This window comes from Neopelma chrysocephalum, unplaced genomic scaffold (genome assembly GCF_003984885.1).
Source record: "Neopelma chrysocephalum unplaced genomic scaffold, ASM398488v2 Primary Assembly neopelma1_97222, whole genome shotgun sequence".
NCBI lineage: Eukaryota > Metazoa > Chordata > Aves > Passeriformes > Pipridae > Neopelma > Neopelma chrysocephalum.
The window spans coordinates 1,851,179-1,872,102 of NW_020925863.1; the positions used below are offsets into that span (position 1 = coordinate 1,851,179).

At 39.4% G+C, this 20,924-nt stretch overlaps 1 protein-coding gene and 1 long non-coding RNA gene across 9 annotated transcripts in view; one reads left to right on the forward strand and one right to left on the reverse strand.

Annotated features, from left to right (window-relative positions):
- The window catches only part of LOC113961486, a 40,223-nt gene extending 36,129 nt beyond the window's left edge, over positions 1-4,094 (forward strand). For both annotated transcript variants that reach the window (XR_003532319.1, XR_003532318.1), the window contains 3 exons: positions 843-942; positions 2,075-2,195; positions 3,999-4,094. This is a non-coding gene — a long non-coding RNA (uncharacterized LOC113961486). The remainder of the gene's footprint in view (positions 1-842; positions 943-2,074; positions 2,196-3,998) is intronic.
- NTNG1 (netrin G1) overlaps positions 1-20,924 on the reverse strand; it is a 149,526-nt gene that overhangs the window by 60,023 nt on the left and 68,579 nt on the right. The gene's annotated exons all lie outside the window — the stretch shown is intronic.

A 20,924-nucleotide genomic window follows, 5' to 3' on the forward strand; every position in this document is an offset into this window, starting at 1 on the left:
TTTACAAAGAATGTCTGAAGTCCATGATTATAAATATCAACAACTCCATGGACAATTAGGTCACATATGGGGAGATGCAGGCCTTGAAATAGCTTTCTACCTGAAGGGAAAAGTTATCTGCCTATTATGTCTGGTGACAGCTTTTCCAGACTTTTTTTTTTATTGCTCCTGGTGGGGGGCAGCTCTGCCAGTGTTGAGCTTGTGCAAGCGAATGCCTCTGCTCCACAATACTTGCCTGCATTTGGAAACTTCCACCCTGATGTTGCCACAGCACGGCTGATATCCATCTTTCCAGTTCAACCCGTGAGGACTCTCCCTGCTAAGCAGCCTGGTTACAGCACACGCAAGAACACATTTCCCTCAACGTGCAAATTCAATTTGGAATTGCTGGAGATTGATATTGCTGTCCAACGCTATAAACTCTAATTGTGTGGGAGAACAAATTTGTTTTTCTGACCACTCATCTCTGACAGACTCATTATTTTGTCATAAAGCAATTGAAATGATATTTTTGGCAGTTACATAAGGCGCAGGAAGCACTCTGGCGTGCTGAAGGAGCAGTGCTGTTGTAGTGGGAGCCCTGGGTGCGCTGTGTTCCTCACAGACTCTATTTACATACAGACAACTGACATTAAAATGCTGTAAATATCACCAAGGTAATTGCTAATAGCGTGCTGACGCTCTCGCACGGGAGTGCCAACCAACAGACTGGGGGGCACGTGAGGGGATCGTTGTTGTTGAAGAGATCATTCATGAGAAAGAAAGACAAGAGAAGCTCTTTGATACATTTTTAACGACTAGCCATATGTTCCTCACTTAGAAACATCTTTGAATTGTTTTAGGTCATTGCCAAAGTTTAGAAAATCAACTTAAAACCAACTTGGAAGACTTCTGCCCAGACCCTTTGCTTTTACATGCCACGAGTCGGCTCTCTGCTCCCAGGTAAACAAAGCCTGAACTTGCAGAGGAGTTGGTATGTTTGCTCTTCATGTTCCTGCTCACATATTGTAAAATACCATCCCCGCACAGTTTTAATTAATAACCACCACAATTAGGCATTTAAAAACACTCTTAGGAATGTTAGGAGCCTTAGTCAGCTCCTCGGTGCTAGCAACTACTTCCAGCACCTTGTTACAGTTGTCCTAAAGGACTTGGCCATGCTTTTCATGACATCAAATGTGTTAAGGCTGTCACCTACATTATGCCTCTCAAGCTTACTAATGACCTTAAGCCAGCTTCACCAGTGAGATTTAGTCTTCTAATATAATCTAGACAAAGATGAAAATTCCACATTACAAACACATTTGAAGTGATACCTCAGCCAGGAGGGAGGAAGAGATGTAGGTTGAGAAAGTGAAAGTCAAAATATAAGCACTTTTACAATATACCATGAAATCTTTTGGGTAAAACCAGCTTTGCTGGTCCATTATTTTTCAGATTTTAAATTTTTGACTCTTTATGAGGCAAATTCAGCATAACTTGAGAAACTGTATGTACAGGTAAATTACAAAACTTTTGCACCGTTGAGTGTACAACGTAAACAACATGAAAATACTTAGATAAGTCTGATTTTCCCTTAATTTTCTCTAACAAGTGGAACATGTTTTCACTGAGGCTCACATTTGCTGAATATTGTTATTCATTATATTGTAAGATTTTTTTCCATGTCATGTCAAAAAAACCCACAAAGTATGCTGGTCCTTATCCTAATTTCCAAAGCTTAATAGATTTTGTGAGGATGAAAACAAGTATAAAGGATACTGTCGTGAAGAAATAAAATGACTGATGGCCAATTTATTTCTGTGAGGATGCAACAGACAGTGAGAACACGCTTACATAAAAGTGATAACAAGACAATTACTGCAATCTCTGCTACCAGTGCTCACTGTAGGGACTACCCATCTGAAGAAGTTCTGAGCTAAAGGGTAAAAAAAAACCTAAGGATGGTTGACAATCAGAAAATGGCATGGGTTGCTGGCTGCAAGTAGGTCTGCTGAACAAATGTTCACGTGAAGCAGAAAAGTAAATTCTAGTTTCTATTCTCTTTTTTTTTTGAGTCATATGAATATGTCAGGTCCACGTTGCTGTAAGGAATCAAAGTCCAAAGAAGGCACTACATATTTTTCTGGAATTTAGAAACAAGATCCCTATGGTCTGCTGGTAAAATGTAGACACTGTAGTGAGAGTAATGAAATGTGAGTCCTCTTTTTCACTTGTTTATTTCTGGAAATGCCTTCTGCTGGTCACCAGTCTTTTTCCCTGTCCTTTTCCCTGAATTTATCTAATACATCATAATCTCCCACTGAAACAAAATTCCTTTGTGGAACAGGGCTAAATCAATAATAAAGGATAAACAAATTCAGTAATAACAAATATAACTTTGTATAGGTAGATATATTATTCTTTCATTTGCAAAGCAAGGACTAATGTTGGATCAGGTTTTTAAGCTTCTTAAATCTGTAAGTAGCTTTGTGGCTAGAAAAGAAGTTTAACCTGCGCTCAGTAATCCTGCTGCACCTTAGTACCTTAGAATCCAGAGATTTACAGAAGCCTCTTCAACTTTATTCTTCACTGTTTCGTTTTCACTGCTAAATTCGGGAGGAAATTGAATTAGACTCCCACAGGCAGTATGGAAAATTGGGGAAAATAGCTTCTTATTCTCCCTCAGCTGAATATAATATATCTAGTGGGGAACAGCAAAGCCTAGGCACAGAGCATGTTTGCTTTGCTTTCTCAGTGGCCTACTTCCAAGCAGTTCGGAGAGCTTGAAATTAAAAAAAAAAAAAAGACAACAACAAAATCCAAAAGGGCAGCATAATTCCCTTTCCCGCAGTCCCAAGGCTCACAGAAAGCATTCAGGGCATAGTATTGCCCACTGTTTGCACTAAGCCAGCCCAACTTTAAGAGAATGCAAGTGCTAAATTTAATATAAGATTTATTGTGTTCATAAGCTAGTAAACATTTCTATATACTGTCAAGTAAATCCTGGCCAATGCAAGTAAGAACTATCAGATCACTGCTGACCAATTTATATCTCAACCTGTATTTGATTAGTACATTGTCTGATAGATGCACACCATCTTCCTTCTGAAGGGAAACATTAGTGGGGCAGGTTCTTCTGGCTTTGCTGCTCCTTTTCCCCTGCCACTTTCAGACAGAAGGCCACAAGCTACCATACCTTGCCAAATAAACTGTAAATGTTTCTGATATGCAGTAGTTTACCAGATGACATCCTTCCAGACAAACAGAGGCAACTGAAAATGTTTACAGGCTACATCAACAGCACTCATCACAAACACAGAAAGGAGGAGGCAGACTGAGCAAACTCCTCAGTATTTAAGCATATGAAACTGTTCTGATTTTGGGGCTAGATAAAAAATGTTACAGATCAACAGATATGAAAATATTCACTTTCTTCAGTCTCTTAGATCCAAAGTCTAAAAATAATCCACTGTTGCTTATGTCTAGTAGAACAGAACAGCTAATTCTGAGTTATTTAAGTTTACCATATAAAAAAATAGTCATCCTTAATATTAAATACTTAGATAAACCTAGCCAAGTGGAATGGGCACATGCTTTTTCTAACTTTGATTTCATATTCTCTAAGTGTTAAAGCAGAAATAAATGTCTGAACATATACCTGCTGTTAGCTGCTGAAAAGAACCAACTTCCATTCCCTTCCTAAACATTAATTTTTGCTTTTTTTTCTTCAGAGATATTAGTTTTCATTGAAATGTGTCAATAAAGAGAGTGGCTATAAAATCTGCAAGGGTTTGCCAGCAGCATGTTCTGCAAATAATTTCACTCGTGAACACAATTTGCCAGATTCTTAGCTGATGTAAATCCATCTGGCTCCTGTAGATTCAATGAATTTATGTTAGTTTGCACTGCCTGAAATGAGGCCTAATTTGTTTCCAGCTTTCATTCATATTATCCTAGGCTTGGTGGCTGTATTTTTAGATAATGGCAGATAATCTTTTCATAATTTTCACTGGCAGGTCCAAGATCTTGAATAAGCATGGGATGGAAACTGGGAGTCAGTGGAGCATAAGGAGCCCAGGTGTGATGTGCTTAGGGGTAGGACTGCTGAGAAGGTAGGATGCCAGTACTTTACATTGTTTCTATGCATCTATTTTTCTCTAATCTTTAACCTCAGAAATAGGAAGCTTTTCTTATCTACATGAAGGATGCTGAATGGGAACAATGGCAGTCATGTCTCTCTCAGAGTGGAAGCAAAATCTCTTGCTAAGATGAAGACCAATAACAACAGTTTCTTCCAGTGCTACCAACTGATCATTTAACACTAGTGGTTGTTTGGTAGATTCCCAGACTACCAAAGAAGAATTGAGAAAAAGCAGTGGATATAAACTCTAAGTACACCTGATGGACTTAGAGTTTACATCCACTGCTTTTTCTAAAAAATTAGGTTTTTTTTTTCCTTCTCTCTCACTTGAGATTTCCTTCTTTTTCACTGGAATCCCTTTAATCTCACCTACTAAGTTGCTGTATTTCACACTTCAATCAATGTCTTGATACATGGAAGGGATGAGATGGCAGAGGGGGAAGCACATGTCGCAGAGGTACTACACAGCTAAGGTGTTCTGAGTTGTCATGATGTATCTCCTGTTTTCATTGGTTTGCTCCAACTATCAAGAAAAGCTAGGAGACACTAAAAACCTGAATAACCTCACTTCCCATACTGCTATATATCTGAGAGACAAAGGCTACTGGGACAGGAATGCATCTCTCTCCTCACCAGCTGGAATAACAAAGTCTGCTTGGCAGTACCCTGCCATAATCCATCTGATAGTGCAAAGAAGTTAAGAAGCACAGCATCTGAGATTTGACAACTGCTCATTGCTATCAGGCTATTATGGAAGAAAAGTTTTTATTATTTTAAATTTTTTGCTGCTGTCCAATATCCTGCTTAGCCAACCTTAGTTTGCCATCCATTATTAGGCAGTAAGTCATTATCAACAAGTCAATAGACATGACCAGATACCCAAAACAGACCTTCTGTTTTAAATGCTATAATACCACCTGGCAGAATTTAACCACTTTATCACAGCAAGTGTAAAAGTCTGTACCACAACCTGGTAGATTTTTAAGAATGTGGCACACAAACCTCAGATGAATGGTGGATCAATATATCATTGCAAAATTATATAGCTTACAAATTTAAAAACAGAAATTAAGAAGTCTTTAGGAGTCACTGTTTGTTTTCTTTTCTCCCGATACAAATCTGAACATTAGATTGGAAATTCCCAGCATTTTGCTAATGTCCATCACCACTTTTAAGTTTATTGAGAAACCAATTTTCCTGGGTTTAATTCAATTAATAAATACCAGTCTTACATCTGCTCAGCAGCAATCCCAAGAAAGCTGCTCTAAGATGCTAGTGATTACACCAAACTTCCTGTCTTTATTTGTAAGTAGTATTTCACAGCATCAGCTGCCAGCTGGTATCCTGAATTCTTTTTCTCAGTACAACACTGAAAAGGAACAATTTGTTGTGTGGGAGGTCTAGAATTGTGATCATTAAATTACCATCCAAGCGGACATGTCTACAATAGCATTCAAAAATGTTGTTTAACTGTCTGGAGTGGGGGAAATTTTATTCTCTCACGCAGCAATACCCTAAAGTGAGCTGTTACAAATTTGTGTCCACAATTGATGTTGGATGGACCTGACTGAAGCAGAAATATCTTTACTTTAAGCTTAGAGAATGACTCAGGGCGTAGCACCTATTGTGTCACAGTAGGGAATAAAGTATTTTCATGAGACATTGGCAGGAGAGCAGTGTTTCTGCTACATGAGAAACAAGCAAGGTTAATTTTATACTGATTTTGGTAACTTTTTGAGGACTATAATAGAGAAAAGCAGCATAAAAATATCCATGGTGCGCGAAGAATTCAACACCAGGGAAACCGGTTCTGTGAAGCAGTACATCTGCTGCTCTTTTCAAAAGATTTTAAAGCATTTCTGTTTAAGAGACCTCCCATGGACTCATTTAAAAGCTCAAATGTGCCCCTAGTAGTCACTGCTGCAGAGATGGTATATATGGAATAGTGGCGTATGGACTGTAACTGGTTGCCTCCAAGGGAGAGACAATATGCCTTGTGCTACTCTGAGCAATACTCCTGAGAGGAGCAGTGGGTGTAAGCCCTGGCTCGGCAGAGACACCCTGCTGTCCTCCACGGGTGTCCCTTTGCGCTGCACAAGGACTGGCCCCCGCAGCAGCCGGTAGGGCGGGATCCTGCATGTGGGCAGGGAAGAGGTGCAGAATAGCCCACCCCACATACACTGACTTTTGGACACCAGGTATCACTTGACAAAGTGAGATCTCTCTGATAGCTTTAATGCAGTGAGTAGCAAGGTCCTGTTCCTACTGCAGTCAGTAACAGGAAAGGTTTTTCTCTGGGTGCTGGTTATCAGGATTCAGTGAGGAACCTTCTCCATTGCTCATTCTCTGATAGGATCTGCTGTGACCAGCTCTGCTTTTAACCCCTCTTGTTCTGTTTATGTCTGTAGGTGAGGGGATTTTACAAATCAAACAAAGCTCTGATGAGACTTCCACATCCTTTCCAAAAAAACACCAAGACCATGGAAAAATTGTTTCCAAGAAGAAGGTGGGTTGTAGTTGAGAGAAAAGCAAACATAAAGCAGAATAATTTACGGAGGTTGTTTAACCCTTTCAGAGCTGCTGGTTCAAGCCAACTCATGGCAGCTCCTGTGATCCCCCCCACTGGGCAGGCTCCTGCAGCGACAGGATTCATGCAGGACGTGCAATGAAATGGAGCTGGAGCAAGGGATAGGAGCCAGCAGGAAAGATTTGGGCAGTTGATCAGGAGGTTGCACTTCTGTTTAAAAACAGCCAGAAAGGAGTCAGACTTTTCTCCAAAGATAAAAGGTCTATTGAAAATATCCTTGGGTTTTTTGCTGCATATGTTGGCTGCCTTTTGCTTCAGGTGTACCACCAATACACACAACCAGCAATAAAGCACACGTAGAGAACAAAGGCTGAGTTCTCATTCCAGTAAGTTCTGTTAATAAATAGTTACATACAACCTAACAGTCCCTGAAAAGCTCAGGATTCAAGTGCTTTAAATAGACAAAATCAGATTGCTCTTCTTTTATCTGTCTTGTTCTATAGGAGATATGTTGGGGAAAGATAAAGAAATATTGATAAAAGCACTCTTTTATTTTCCATATCACCATGAGATGTTTAGGCACTGACTGGACATTTAGAAAAACCAGGGTAAGTGAGGGCATAAGCAGAAATGTAATTCAGATTGTCTTTTGAGACTCCTGAGAATCCAGATGTGAAAACTTTTCGCATATGATTTAGTGGCCTCTTCATGGATATTTTTACATGACAAATATGTAAAATATCATTAAATTATGAGGACACAGCCTAGCCAAAAACTAATGCTTGATTCTGATAAATAGCTTAATATTCGTCTTTTCAGACTTATGCCTTGCTCCTCATCTGCACAGAAGCTATTGCCCAAGATTCATCGTTGCAACTGCTCTGAAAGGCACCTTTTCACACAGGTAAACTGCGTCCTCCTGTTCCCTGCCAGTGGTTTGCTGTTCTGCTGGTTATAGCTGATATTACTCCTTGGTGTTCTGAATTTAAGGCCTTGGAATCGCGTCTCTCCCTCTGCAGCGCTGCCATCGTTGCCAGGAAGCGAGGAGCGCAGGGCAGCTGCTGCGTGCGGAGCGCCGGCCCCGTCCCACTGCGCTCTGCCGGGTCCTGCCGCTGCCTCCGCGGGATGCTGCTCACACAGGCGAAGGAGAAGAACGTGCTTACTTGCGAGGGCAGGTTAATTGATCTCTTTTTGAAAAATCATGTTGCTGAACTTGAACTTTAAGGATAATTAAAAGGCATAGAGCAGCTCTGTTCTTTTCTGGAGCGTGTTCCGAGGTATTCATGATTAAACTATAAAAGCCGAGGGTGCATAATGAACTGTTCAGAGCAACTAATGCTGACTAAATATTTCAAAAGTGGTTTTGTTCTGGTGTTTTCTTGTGTTTCATTAGGGTTGATTTTCAAAAAGCTTAAGCCTCACGGGTCCATCTAAAATAATTGGGAATTGGTAGTTGCTTATTACCAAAGCAGACACTCCCAATCCACTTTAAAATACATACAGCTTTTATTGTCCCTTTTTTATTTCCTTTTCTTTTCTTTTAGTTTTTTGTCTCAATTGGAGGTCATTACTTAAAAGAGAAAAGTTAAAAAACCAAACAACATTTCTAATTGTTTATCATGCTAGCCTCAATTTTTTAACTTTCAGAATCCATACAGTATAAACTCCTTGTCACAGAATAATTCCCTCTGGAATTATTATGATAAGAATTATTTGCCAGTAGTGCCATGTAAATAATTGATTTTTCAGTTCACTGACTGAACTGAAAAAAAATGGGGGAAAAAAAATAATTTGTGTCAAATGAAATGTGTAGTTTTATTTACAGATTTTAAATCCCATTTTAGAAATTATTTTTGAAAAAATTTTTTAAACAACAATATTTCCAAAGGAAAAATTCTGCCTTTTTTTGAGTTTTCAAAAAAATTAGTCAAAGCTGCTTATTAATGTGAGTTGAATTCTGATACTTTTAGCCATCCCAGACAGAATTTTCTTCTGTGAATAATTCATCCTTCAAAAATACTAATCCTTTCTCCTGCTGAAGAAAACTAGATGACAAGCGAGCTGTTGAAGTATGCCAAAAGCACTTAGCATCCTATAGCTAACAGATACTGAAAAAGAGCTGTTGGGTCACTTTACCTCTAGCCCTGTTGGTATAACAACCGGCACAATGAAATTATTTGTTAGGAGTAATTTTAAACACTTCAGGAAATGAAGTTCTAACTGTATCTTTTCTTTTTAATTTGGGAAAACAATTCTTCTTTCATCTAATATATTTCAGTTGCTGACTTTGTGTAGAGAAAGATTACTTTCTTTTTCAAAAATACCATATGACTACTGTTTAATTATAGACACTACTTATTGTTATCTTGAAGCCATTAAACTGGTTAGATCTGCAAATGTTTTATTATTTCATATTAAAGCCAGTGGAATTAAACAAGATGGGAAAATTTTAAAGGCATTTTAGTATTAGAATACTTGAGATAATCACAGAAGCACAGAATATTCTGAGTTGGAAAGGACCCACAAGGACCATAGATGGTCTGTGGGTATGACTCCTAATGGATGACTTGGTCTACTTGGATCTGAGTGGTCAGAGCTAGGCAGTCCTATTCATTTATTAGAAGCAGCTGGAAAGGAGCTCTTGAACCTCAAATGGTGAAAGGGAGAGGAGACCTGGCTTCTGGCATTGGCCTGGGAGCAGCAAGCAGGTGACACGTATGGACGTGTGTACCGGCCTGCCCATCGTGGTACCACCAACACTGGTTTTCCCCCAGGACCAAAATAGGTCTGCCACTAGGGTTAATACTTGCCCTGGCCCCAAACTCATGTGCCATGGGACAAGAGGCTTTGTGTATGTCTTTGTGAAATGGGGTTGATGACACTGCTTTGATAAGTTTAGGTGGCAAAGGGCTAGTAGTTTTAAAGCAAAGTCTTAAAATTCTGACCTAATGTCAAGTGAGAATAAAGTAATGATTGCTTTTGGCCTTCAAGTGCACTGAAACATTTATTATTCATGTTTGTTTTTAACAAATACTGGGTAAATCAAAGAATGTTCACACAGAAGCTGCACTGTCCACTGAGAAGCTGGGAACATGTTTTTGTTGTCTACAAAACCAGACATGCTGGGAGGTCGAATTTGATCCAGTGACCACAATATTCCATGTACCAGAAGAACTGAACAACTTCATTTATATTTTAAATGTTTCAAATCAATACTTCCCTTCATATTGTGTGACCCCCGCCAGGAAACTCTTATAACTGAAAATTTAAGGAATAGATTGCAAGTTATGAATAATGTAAGGCTGTCATAGGGGAAAGCAAATTGTGAAATACTGCTGACAGAAACAATCAGTACATGTTTATACTGAAGAACAAACTTTAGCAATTCTGTCTTGCATAACGCAGTTTTTAAAATCCCATACAAACTTTTCAGTTTTCCCTGAAATGTCAAGCAGGCTTCCTCAGCATCAAACTCCACTGGAAAATATACAGGCTGTTTGTGTTCTCAAAGAATGAGCTAATCTGGAAGTAAAATGCTTGCATATATATATATATATATATATATAAAATAAATAGCTCTATGAAAAATAATGGAGAACTAACAGATGCAGGTAAAGAAATAGCCTAGATTTGACAAAAAAGTCATTAATACAGGGATGTCTAGCAGCATCTATTTCTCAAGCAGCAGGCTATTACAAGGAACATATCTAGCAAGATGGGACAGGATCTGATTTGAGGCATAGACAGTCAGATGGTGAACAAGAGCTTCCTTGCATTAAAGCATTCTTCAGGGCATAAGGAGAGTGCTGTTCAAAATGAATTGGGTTTTGTTTGCACACTGACAGAGAGTTGCCATCAACTGAAAATAAGAAGAGGTATTTGTCCTGAAGACCTGATGAGCAGGAAGAGACAAGGTGCCCTGCGAGTGCCCTTATAAGAATGCTTGTATGACACAGAGCTTTATCTTTAATGAACTTGGGCATAATTATGAGAAACCTGAATTATGCAAATAAAAAATCAAGAAGAAAAACATAATGACCACTTTATAAGAAAATATTTTGGAAGTAATAACTCTGGGGATGAAGGAGTTGGTGTCTGATGTGTTTTATAGCTGTGTTCTCTCTCTCGGACAGAGTTGTAGAGAAGAAAGATGGAGACAGCTCCACTGGGATTTAGGATGGTGCCCACAGCACTCATCACCTCCTGTCCCCACCATTACTGTTCATTGTTGTTCCTCATTTATTCTCATGCCTGCTCAGCATTTCCTTTTGTTGACCTACACAAGCCAGGAGGGGGGAGCATTACACAGGACACAGAATTGCCCCCAGATCTTGTTAAAGCTGTTCTCTGCTTTCACACTGAGCAAAAAACCTCAGGAGAGGAAAAGGGCAGCACTTGTGGATTTTCTGCTATATACAGATTTATCATGATATATAGCAAATGGACTGAACCAAATGAGTTAGTGGCCAATATAATCATATCACGAAGGTAACAAGCTTCTGGCACCTGTTCAAGCTTCTTCTAACAGAAGTTCAATGTAGCTTTCAGAATACAACATTTCTATTCCTTTTTTTTTCCTATGCAGATCACTCCTGTGTTTTGTCTCTGGTTTACCCCTTTATGATATTGTCTGGGTTTTCAGATGCTGACCTACCTCTGAAGATAAAGAAACTGATAAAGTAAGAGAAAAAAAAGTCTTAGTCTGTAACAGGATTCTGTTGAGATGCATGCACTGCAGACTGTGAACTCCAAGAACAGCCAGGACAAAACAGTTGTTGCCTTCTCGGTCTTACTGGCCCTGGCTCCTGCAGCTGCAAGGCAGGACAAGTGCCCTGGGCTGCTGCTGGCAAGTTTCTTAGGATGAAGTCTCCCCTACACCTCAGGGCAATTCTTTCTCTTTCTCGTTTGACTAATTTAGTTATAGCAGCTGAATTTTTAAACCTGGTTTCTTTTAAAATCTGCTAAATTTATGAGGATATGAAAAAGTACACATTTAATGTGTTAGGAATTAGAGGGAAGCTCCTGTATACAGAGCACTGAGACTGGACTTCGTGTTATATCAACTATGTTTGCATTGCAGCAAATATTTGCACAACTCTCCAAAAGGTCTCTCTTCTGTTACAACATACACTCAGCCAAATTTAAATTGCAGAACCTTTTTCTTTGGGAGTAGGCCTTTTTTGTGGTCTTAATATGGGCAAGAGATTTTTCAAAAGCCCTGGTATAATAAAACACAATCGAAATTTACAAAATCCCTAATTTTTTCCAAGAGTCAGCACTAAACCACCTTTAGGTCATTTCATTTTAAATGCCAAATGCCTCTAAAAATCTAATGTGATGCTCTTTGGATGAAGCCTTTAAAGCATATGTCTCTCCTCTCCACAATTCACAAGCGGGCTCCATGTCAGCTACACTCTACTTGTGCATTCGTTAGTCAAAACCTGGGTATGACTGTACAGCGAGGAAACCAGTGAACTGCATTAAAACTATATACTGCACCTGCTTGTGGAATCAAAAGACATAACCCTTTGTCATTCTGGTGGTATGGCAGTCTTGAGTCTCTCCTCTTTAAAGCATCTATATTTTATGAAGCATTAACAGACAAACAAACACATAGACCACAAAATCCAAAGTCTGCATTAGTCTCCAAAAGTAGCCATTGGAAAGAAGAGATATTTCAGAATCTGATCTCTCAATACAGTCATTCAGTATCTGTAAAAAACAAAAGTGCAGGTACATATTTTAAGACATCAAGTCTAAAACATGAGATATTTGTACATGTCAGAATGGAGGCTGTTGTGATCATCTACCTGAAAGGATTACTACTGGAAAGAATCACCACATTGATAGTTACTTCTGCAGTGACTAACTGATCTACCTGATGAGAAGGTAAAATGATACAAACTGGTTTGGATGTGTAAGGATTCTACACTGTTGAAACTTTCTTTTGAGACACGTACAGTAGAGGAGAAATTAAATGTTATTTTGCTTTTCCTTTCATCCAACTGTTTCTCCACTTCCCCTTCACCATTCAGGAAAAAATCAAATGGAAAAGGGGGATGAAACCCTTTACTTCTCTCCATCCCCTGCTCCCTCTCCCATCTAGCTTCTGGATTGGGTTAAACATTTTCAGTAGCAGAATATTAGCAATTAATGACACAGATTGTTTGATCTTTACCTCATTAATAACTATAACACACCATTCTGGAACCACAGCTTCCCATGTTTTAATTTTTCTCCTGTGTTGCAGAGGGGAAGTAGCTGCCCTTGCTGGCAGACTGCAATTCCTATGGGACACAAGTGATTAAAAATATAACTGGCTCCTTGCTGTTTCACTGTCCTGCTGGAAGAATTATTTCAGGGGCATTCAAAGGAAGGGAGGCATGGTTCCATAAGCACAGGATCTTTAATGAAGCTTGCTAAATGATAAGCAATTTTCTGCATTGACAAAGTATAATAGGTTTACTTTTTCTTTGTAAATTGAGATGTTCCTGCTGAAGGTTTCAATTCCTTTTTTGAGCCACATGGGCAGTGACTCCCTACGCGCTACAACTAAGAGAGTCACGATCACCAAAGAGAGAAACAAAGACAGTGAGAAATGAGCAGCTGGAGGGATGCAGGGTGTGGGAGGAGGGAAGGAGGATTTCCCAAAGTGGGTCACTGACAAAACAGATGCCTTGTCATACTGCAGCTCTGTCCCCTGTCTCAACTGCCCTCACTGCACCCTGTTCCTGCTGTCTCTGCTCCCCCAGTGGAGCAGAAGGTTGTGGGACCTTCTGTGCTCTAACTGGGGGGTGGAAATGGCAGGGTTTTTAAAAAAAATTTTCAAGTCAATTCATGGTTGTGCTTACGTGACACAATCAACAGCCTCAGTTTAACTGGGAAGAAACAGCCCACAGTTCAATAAATACAATGAGAAAAATCTAAGGCCATTTAAAAGGGATCAGCCACTGAGGGAATGAATATCATGTTCCCTCTCCTGCACAAAATGCTACCAGAGGTTCCTGGACTCCAGTTCATGTTCATGTGGCTGAGACTGACTTTCTGAACAGGCCTAAACAAAAGCTCTATAGAAGCATTACCAAATCAAAGAAGTTAAATTACTGTGTTTATGACAACTTCAGTAAACACCATCCCAAAGTCTAAAGATTCTTAATGCACAAGAGAGTTAGAGGGGAAAATGAGTAAAATCAGTTTTATCGAATATAAAAGTCAGAAACAATAAACGGTTCTGCAACCGTTCTGTCTCTGGTAACTTGCATTAAAATATATATAAAGTGTTCTGGGAACTGAAGCAATGCTTCAGTTCAATAAAACTAATGCAATTAAAGAGAAAGAATCCTGTTTTTCCTCTGCTTGCAATTTCAAATGAGAGCTTCCTAAAACTTGTGACCATTGCTGGAATCCAATTCAGGACCTCAGCTTATCAAATTGCCAGCTCTGGCACCATGCCTTTGAGGTATTATAAAGTGCTGCTCATCACAACATCTCTGTCTATAAATGCTCCAGATAACTTTAAAGTGCAGACACCCCATTTTGAAACAGGCAAGTGTTCACTGTGAACCAAAATGGCATCACCAAACACGTGCAGCCTTCAGCCAGTGCTTCTCCTCTTGCAAGGCAACAAAGGAAAATGTGTTAGCACAAAAGGTCTCCCTATAACATTTGTTTAAACTTGGAAAGCTTTGCAGGACAGCACACCTACACAAAGCCACAGGTTTTCTAGACCCTGTAGACCAAGCATCTTATTCTGTAATCCATTCCAGGGATGAGAAACTGCCAGGCTAATGAGCTCTCCTGCAGCCTCTTCCCCCTGCAGGTGCTTCCCTGGAAGGATAATCTTAAATCAGACACTGCCATGCCAGATGTAACTCCTCAAACAAACACCAACCCTCCCTCTCAACATAGCTTGAGCAAGCCTCAGCAGCATCTGACTTTGATGAAATCACAAAATTTTTTCCATTCAGACAGCCAGAGCCAAATTAATTCCTCAGCATCTTTAATGCTGAGAGCCACGTCTTGGGAATTCAGTACAGGAACATATTAATCTCTCTGATAGGTGATAGTGCAATATATTACTGATGAGGGAGCCAGTATGTCAGCACTGTGAGAGTGACCCTGACCAGCAGATGACTGAATGGGTAAGGGGAGAAGGAGCTGCTCTAGCTTGAAGGCACAGCCTCAACTTTGGCAGGCAGTCCTTCACTCTTGTCCCACTACTAATTTTCCAATGCATTACTTTGTCGCTTGAGTATCCAGAAAAGCTCATTACGAAGGTATGTGACAGCCCCTGATAATACATGTCTGTGGCAAAATAATTGATCCCTCTTTGCAGCAGTGATCTTTAATGCTCATAGGGCATGGGAGGTTATTAGATGGCAGGCACCTTTTGCTGGTCTCTAGTGTAATACGTTACCAGACAGCAATGCGCCAACTATCTATCACTTACAAAATAATGTCATCCCTGAAGAAGGGCATGGCAGCTGAGGTTAGGGGAGGAAGAGAGTTTAATTATATTTGTGGATGAAAAGATGTCCTGAGAAGAGTGGGTAGCCTGTTTATTTATTGGCTGTTCAAAAGCGCTCAACACAATATAAGAAAAAGATCAGGCTTTGCGTTATGGTGGTTCACATTGCTGTTACAGACTCTAGCCTTGAAATCAAGTTCAAGATGAAGAACAAAATTACCTCTTACAATATGTGGTTTACTTCTGCAAATGAAAAGGGTAAGAGATGTATTAGTAATGCTGGCATTAGTGGAGGCAGCTGGTTTTAGCTATTTGGTATTTCAGGGATGTGAGTTTAGCATCGTTACTAGAAGTACAGGTTACTATATTCCTCTGCTAACTTTCCAACAGTGAGCAGATGGTTACCCTATTACCAACCATTTGCATTTAACATATTGTAATGATTTATATACCACATGTCACCGAGCACAGTGAAAACAGTAAATGGTAACTAATTATTTGAGTGTGAAGACGCATATCTCAATGTATATATCCTTATTGTAATAAAATTTTATATTTTTGGTTGTTAATAGATTTAATGTGCAGCGTAACAGAAACACTGGTGGCAGTTAAATGGGAACCACCATGTCACTCTACGTTTGGGACAGCATTGCTATCATTAACATTTGTACCACTACTCCCTTCCATGCCTGTTTTATGAGTGATGGTGCACAGAGGACAGATTATAACCATCCACCGTGCTTCTCTACCAATCTTTCTTAAGTGTATTTCAAAGTACTTTATAAGTCTTAATATATCAGATACTGGCTAACATCATGGAACAACACACATCTGGAGGGAGTGGAAGTGAGCATGCTGCATGGCAGAGAGGAAAGACACTCTGTATAGCTACCTCAAAGACACAAATAGATTTAAGGAAGAAAATGAAAAGAATCACAAGTCTTCCAGGGAGTTTACAAGGAAGAAGCAGACAACTACTGACATTTGCAAAAACATCAAAGTCAGAAGATAAACTCAAGGGTTCAAAGAAAGAGTATAATTTTTGAAAGCTGCTCTCCAGCACTAGAATAGGGGCATGTGTATGTACCATGTATTGCATTATCCGTGGTATGTCCCAAGACCTGATCAGACTTAACCTACAGTATAAAACTATGGATTATCAGTCTCTTCCTGAAATGTTTTTGTTTAGGTTTGGCTTATTTTAAAATGGTGTCCATCACCCCAAAAATGTCAAAATAATTGCCAGTGAAGTACAGCTATGCTACTCCAGAGTATAGGAGCATTTCCAGCATAAAGGTCTGGATGAACTGTTGTGAGAGCAACCAGATGCTGTTCACAGACAGACTCTAAAGCTCCAAGGACTCGGTATGCTGCAAAAATTAAAGGTGGTCTCACTCAGGAGTGGTAGTATGTCAAGAAGTCCTCCAATTCCTGCTCCCTCTTAGTGTCATTATGACACTTGCTATTCAGCATCCTTTTATTTCTACCGTATCTCACAAATCTAACCAGATCACAGCCCGTTTACCTGTGAAGGGTTGCAGCTAACATTATGCTCTTCTGAATGCGTCAGCAGCCAGACTTTCTCTTGGGAATATTACCTGCAGCATAACTCCTCATCTCCTTTTCCCTGACCATATTGCTGCCTGCTAAATTCGCAGCATTGCCATTTGTTTCTGTAGCTCTTTCCTTAATTTTCCATGAACAAGATTATATTCTATGAGAACAGAATTACAGCAGTGTTGAAAACTTACCCTGTCGTTCAGCCCAGTTAACAAAATGTTAAACCCATGCTTTACTGAGGTTTTTTGCACTACAGCCTGCTGTGATCAAGTAGGGACCATGACGATTCCCTTTGTGCATGAGTCACTAGTACTGCTGAGGCACATTAATCCCAGAGATGGACTCAAGAGGGAATGGGAGGAAGGGTTCTCACAAACCCCACATAATGATACTATTAGACCTTGACCTTTACTAACTCCCTTTCCAGTTTCTGAATAGGTCTTTCCATGTGACTGTATCAATGGACTTAGCAGAACTGTCTTGCTTTACATCAGCCTTATTATGCAAAGATGAGAGAGCATGAAAAGGCTGAGAGGTGTGTTTTTTTCCTGATTTTTTTTAAGCAGAAGCTGGGATACCCTTCTTCCTTCTGTACTCCTCCCTCTTTTCTTTGTTTCTTTCCTTTCTTCTGTCCACTCTTCCTTTCCATCACTTGTTTTCCTTTGTTCCTCCTACATGCATTTGAAGTTCTCTGGGTTAGTAAGGTAACTTCACTAACATTACTCCGGAGTTACAGGATTGCATCTGAAACTAATATCAGGACTAGTCTCTTGTTTCAATACTTCTCATAACACACAGGGAGTGATACAGAACATACTATGGCACTGTTCTAAAGGGAAGTAAGAGGACAGACAGCAAAGTTTCAAATATTTCCATATTTCAGGGAAAGCCGAATAAGCGCTTGTTTATTACAGATAACAAAAAAAGATTAACAGAGTGACAGAAACATGACCTGTGTCAGGAGAAAGCATGTGGATATTTTGGTTTCAACTACTACCTTCTGTGGCACTTCACACACTGAGAAGTGTCCAGGAAAAATCAGCTCCTAAGCACGTGTAATTAGGTACTGAGATAGCAGGCAATACCACCATGCTAAGACCCATGGAAAGGATCAGAATGGAAACTTAAAAAACCCCAAACAAACACACACCAAAAAGTTGGTAGTTCCTGTTATTTGTGAAATAGTTGGAAATTTTTAAACTTTTAATGTGATAATATGTTGTACCACTGCAGCTTTAACTTCAATCTGAAGGACATTCCTGTGCCAGGAATCATTTGTCTATGTGATCCAGGAGATCCTTAAGCTTATTTCAGTGTTTGCATTAAATTGAACTCTTTTCAAATGAAAAGCTTAAAGGAAAGAAAGTTTCTGCAAGCTATTGGAATCACTGAATTTATTCAGAAAGGCTCTTTGGATAGCTTTTCAGCATACAAAGCAACACAGAAAGAAAAAATTCTCATTTCTTTCATCAGGAGTTTTATCTCTACTCCTTTAATATTCAATGGCAAAATGAATTATACTACAAAAAGGCTTGGTGCATCTCCTCAAACACCCCGATCCTGCACGATACTGAGCTTCCTTAAAAGACAGTTGGGGGAAATCAGTATGGAAATACTTGACATCTTGCAAAACGAGCCAAGAAAAGATGATCAAATACTAGTGAGCAAGAGTGGTGAGTGAAACCTGGTGATTTAAACCCATTAGTTTCAAAAGCATATAGCAGAATGAGAGTCCTGGACAGCATTCAGGCTCTACTGCTCTGCTCCCCTTCCAGTCACTACGACCACACTGAGCTGATGGACAGGACATGTGTCGCTGGGATGGAGGGTGGAAACCAGTATTTTCTGAACACAAGCAGGAGTAAAACCCACCCAGGACACCTGTATTGAGTAAACCACTGGAGACTGCTCATGTGTGAATATACACTGTGACCATTTAATTATTTCAATTCCTGATGATCCTAGATTTGTTTACAGAAAATGATGGACCACTTTCCTTAGTGACATATTACAGTAGATATATTAAAAAAGAAAACTGCATTTGGGAGTTAAAGATAAATTGACACACACTTAAATACATACATTTCTTTTTCTTTCCTGTTCTCTAATGAGTTCATAATTTAATCAGAGAAACTGCTAGATTCCCTCCAAATACTAGTAGAAATCTCAAAGGAGAACAAGCTGCTTATGCAAATGTTCCTGTAAAACAAAGACTATTCAAGTACAGTAAATAAATATCAGAAGCAAGAATGGTATTCAGTTGTCTCCTTAAAAGCTAGAAGCTTATGTATCTTAATATTGATGGTCTGGTTCTGAGCTGAACATGAATGAAAACATTTTCTATTATAAATAAAACGACAGCATTTCTATCTATTATCACTTCCCTAGGGAAAATTTATGGTTTTGGGTAAATTACAGAGGAATATTATGCCAAGTGTATGACAGAGTTACATGCAGTTTTAATCCAAGTAATCCATACACAGACTGGATTGGCAGAATAAGCAAGAGGATGAAACCCAGTAGAGCCCACCAGTAGAGCCCAGCCTCCCCGGTGGGACTGCTGAAGGTGGCAGTGAGAGCTCCCCACTCAGGGGAAGGGCACTCACCCACCCCAAAGCCACCACAGCCTCACTGAGCGGTTCAGGGTCACAACTGGCAGGAGGGGTAGGCTGAATAAGAAGACAGAAAAGCCCCAAACCCCTAAGTAGAAAATATACTTTCTTTTGGAGTAATTTATTCAGATTCTGAGATGGATTTAAATTTAGGAGAGAGAATGTGAGAGCAAGAAAGTATTAAAATTGAGGTTACTTTTCATTTGTGTACTGTGAGTTAGAGGTTCCTTTTGCTGCTGGAACAGGAATCATAGCTGAGATGGGGTCAGAAAACCCTGGGGCTTAAATACAGAAGCTTCAAGGAGAGAAGAGTATAAAAATAAATTCCAAAGGGCTTAATAACATTGTACAGAGGCTGGATATTCTGGTGTCAGAAAGAAACTGGTGGCTCTTAGATCAAAACATAATCATTCAAAAGCAATAAGAGCCTTTGTTTTAGGCATCTAGTCATTCTGTTACCCACTGGGACAATGGTTTTTTTACTAGCATCCCAAATTACAGTTAATTTACAGTGTATAAATGTAGATGTCACTAAAAATATAACAGTTAGAGCAAAAATACTTTAAAATGAACATTGTTAAACCTTTAGCAGTCTGATCCAAAATCTGCTAGGAACCTTTTGCCTGACTTCAAAGGAATTATTATCAGCATTTTAGTGAACTTCTTCTACAAAAAAAAATGTTTGAAAACGGAAGCTGTACCTCATGGCTTACTGCCAGGACTGTTCTTCACAAGGAGTCAGAGACAGGCAGAGCCTGCAGACAGCTCAGGCCATCTCTGCAGGCAGAAAAGTGAGAGAAACCTTCCAGAGGTTACTGCACAGGACATCCTCTGATCCTCTGCAGCAAGGCTAGACCAGGGGAAAAATGTCTGCTCTTTCTTAGCTTCCCATCCCAGAAGACTTTCTTTATGCATTAGTTGACCTTTCTAGTCGCTGGACCATCTTGCTTCAGCAGTTAATTAACACAAGTGCCATAATTTAATACAGTTAATGCTAGTTTATGCCCTTTAATGTACCTTCCATTAGTGATATTATTGTAGTATTACCCTGTAAATTAAAATAAGATCAAGACTAAGAGAGGGTCTCTTTAATTAAGGTACTGGCACACTACAACGTCCATTATTCACTAGAAAAAATCACCCTGATTTAGTGAAGCAGACCATCAGTAAGTCAGAATTAGTTCATGTGGATTATTAGGTTTCTTGAATAATGTGAGCACAATGGGGTTGCTGAAATTGCTAACAGCCCTGTTTCCTTTTTTCATCACCTTAATAAATACACAATGGAAGTGGTAAATTGAAGATGAATAAACAGGTGGTAATAGAGGAGGGAAGGTGTTCATTAAGAGGACACAGGTTTTCATCTCTAATGCAACATACATCAGCCTTATTTCACACCAAAATGCAAACCAATGACAAAACAAACCCTATATTAAGTGGGCAAATCTCCTACCAATAATTCATTGTGAAGTATTAACCACTCCAGTATCCTGTATATTTAACACAGTGGCTTTAAGACAGATGCTTTTCACTGTCATTGTCCCTTAAAACACATTATGAAACAAATTACATTTTATGCTGCCTTTACAAATATGCTATTATGAACTTTGGTGACTTTAACCATACTTAACCTAC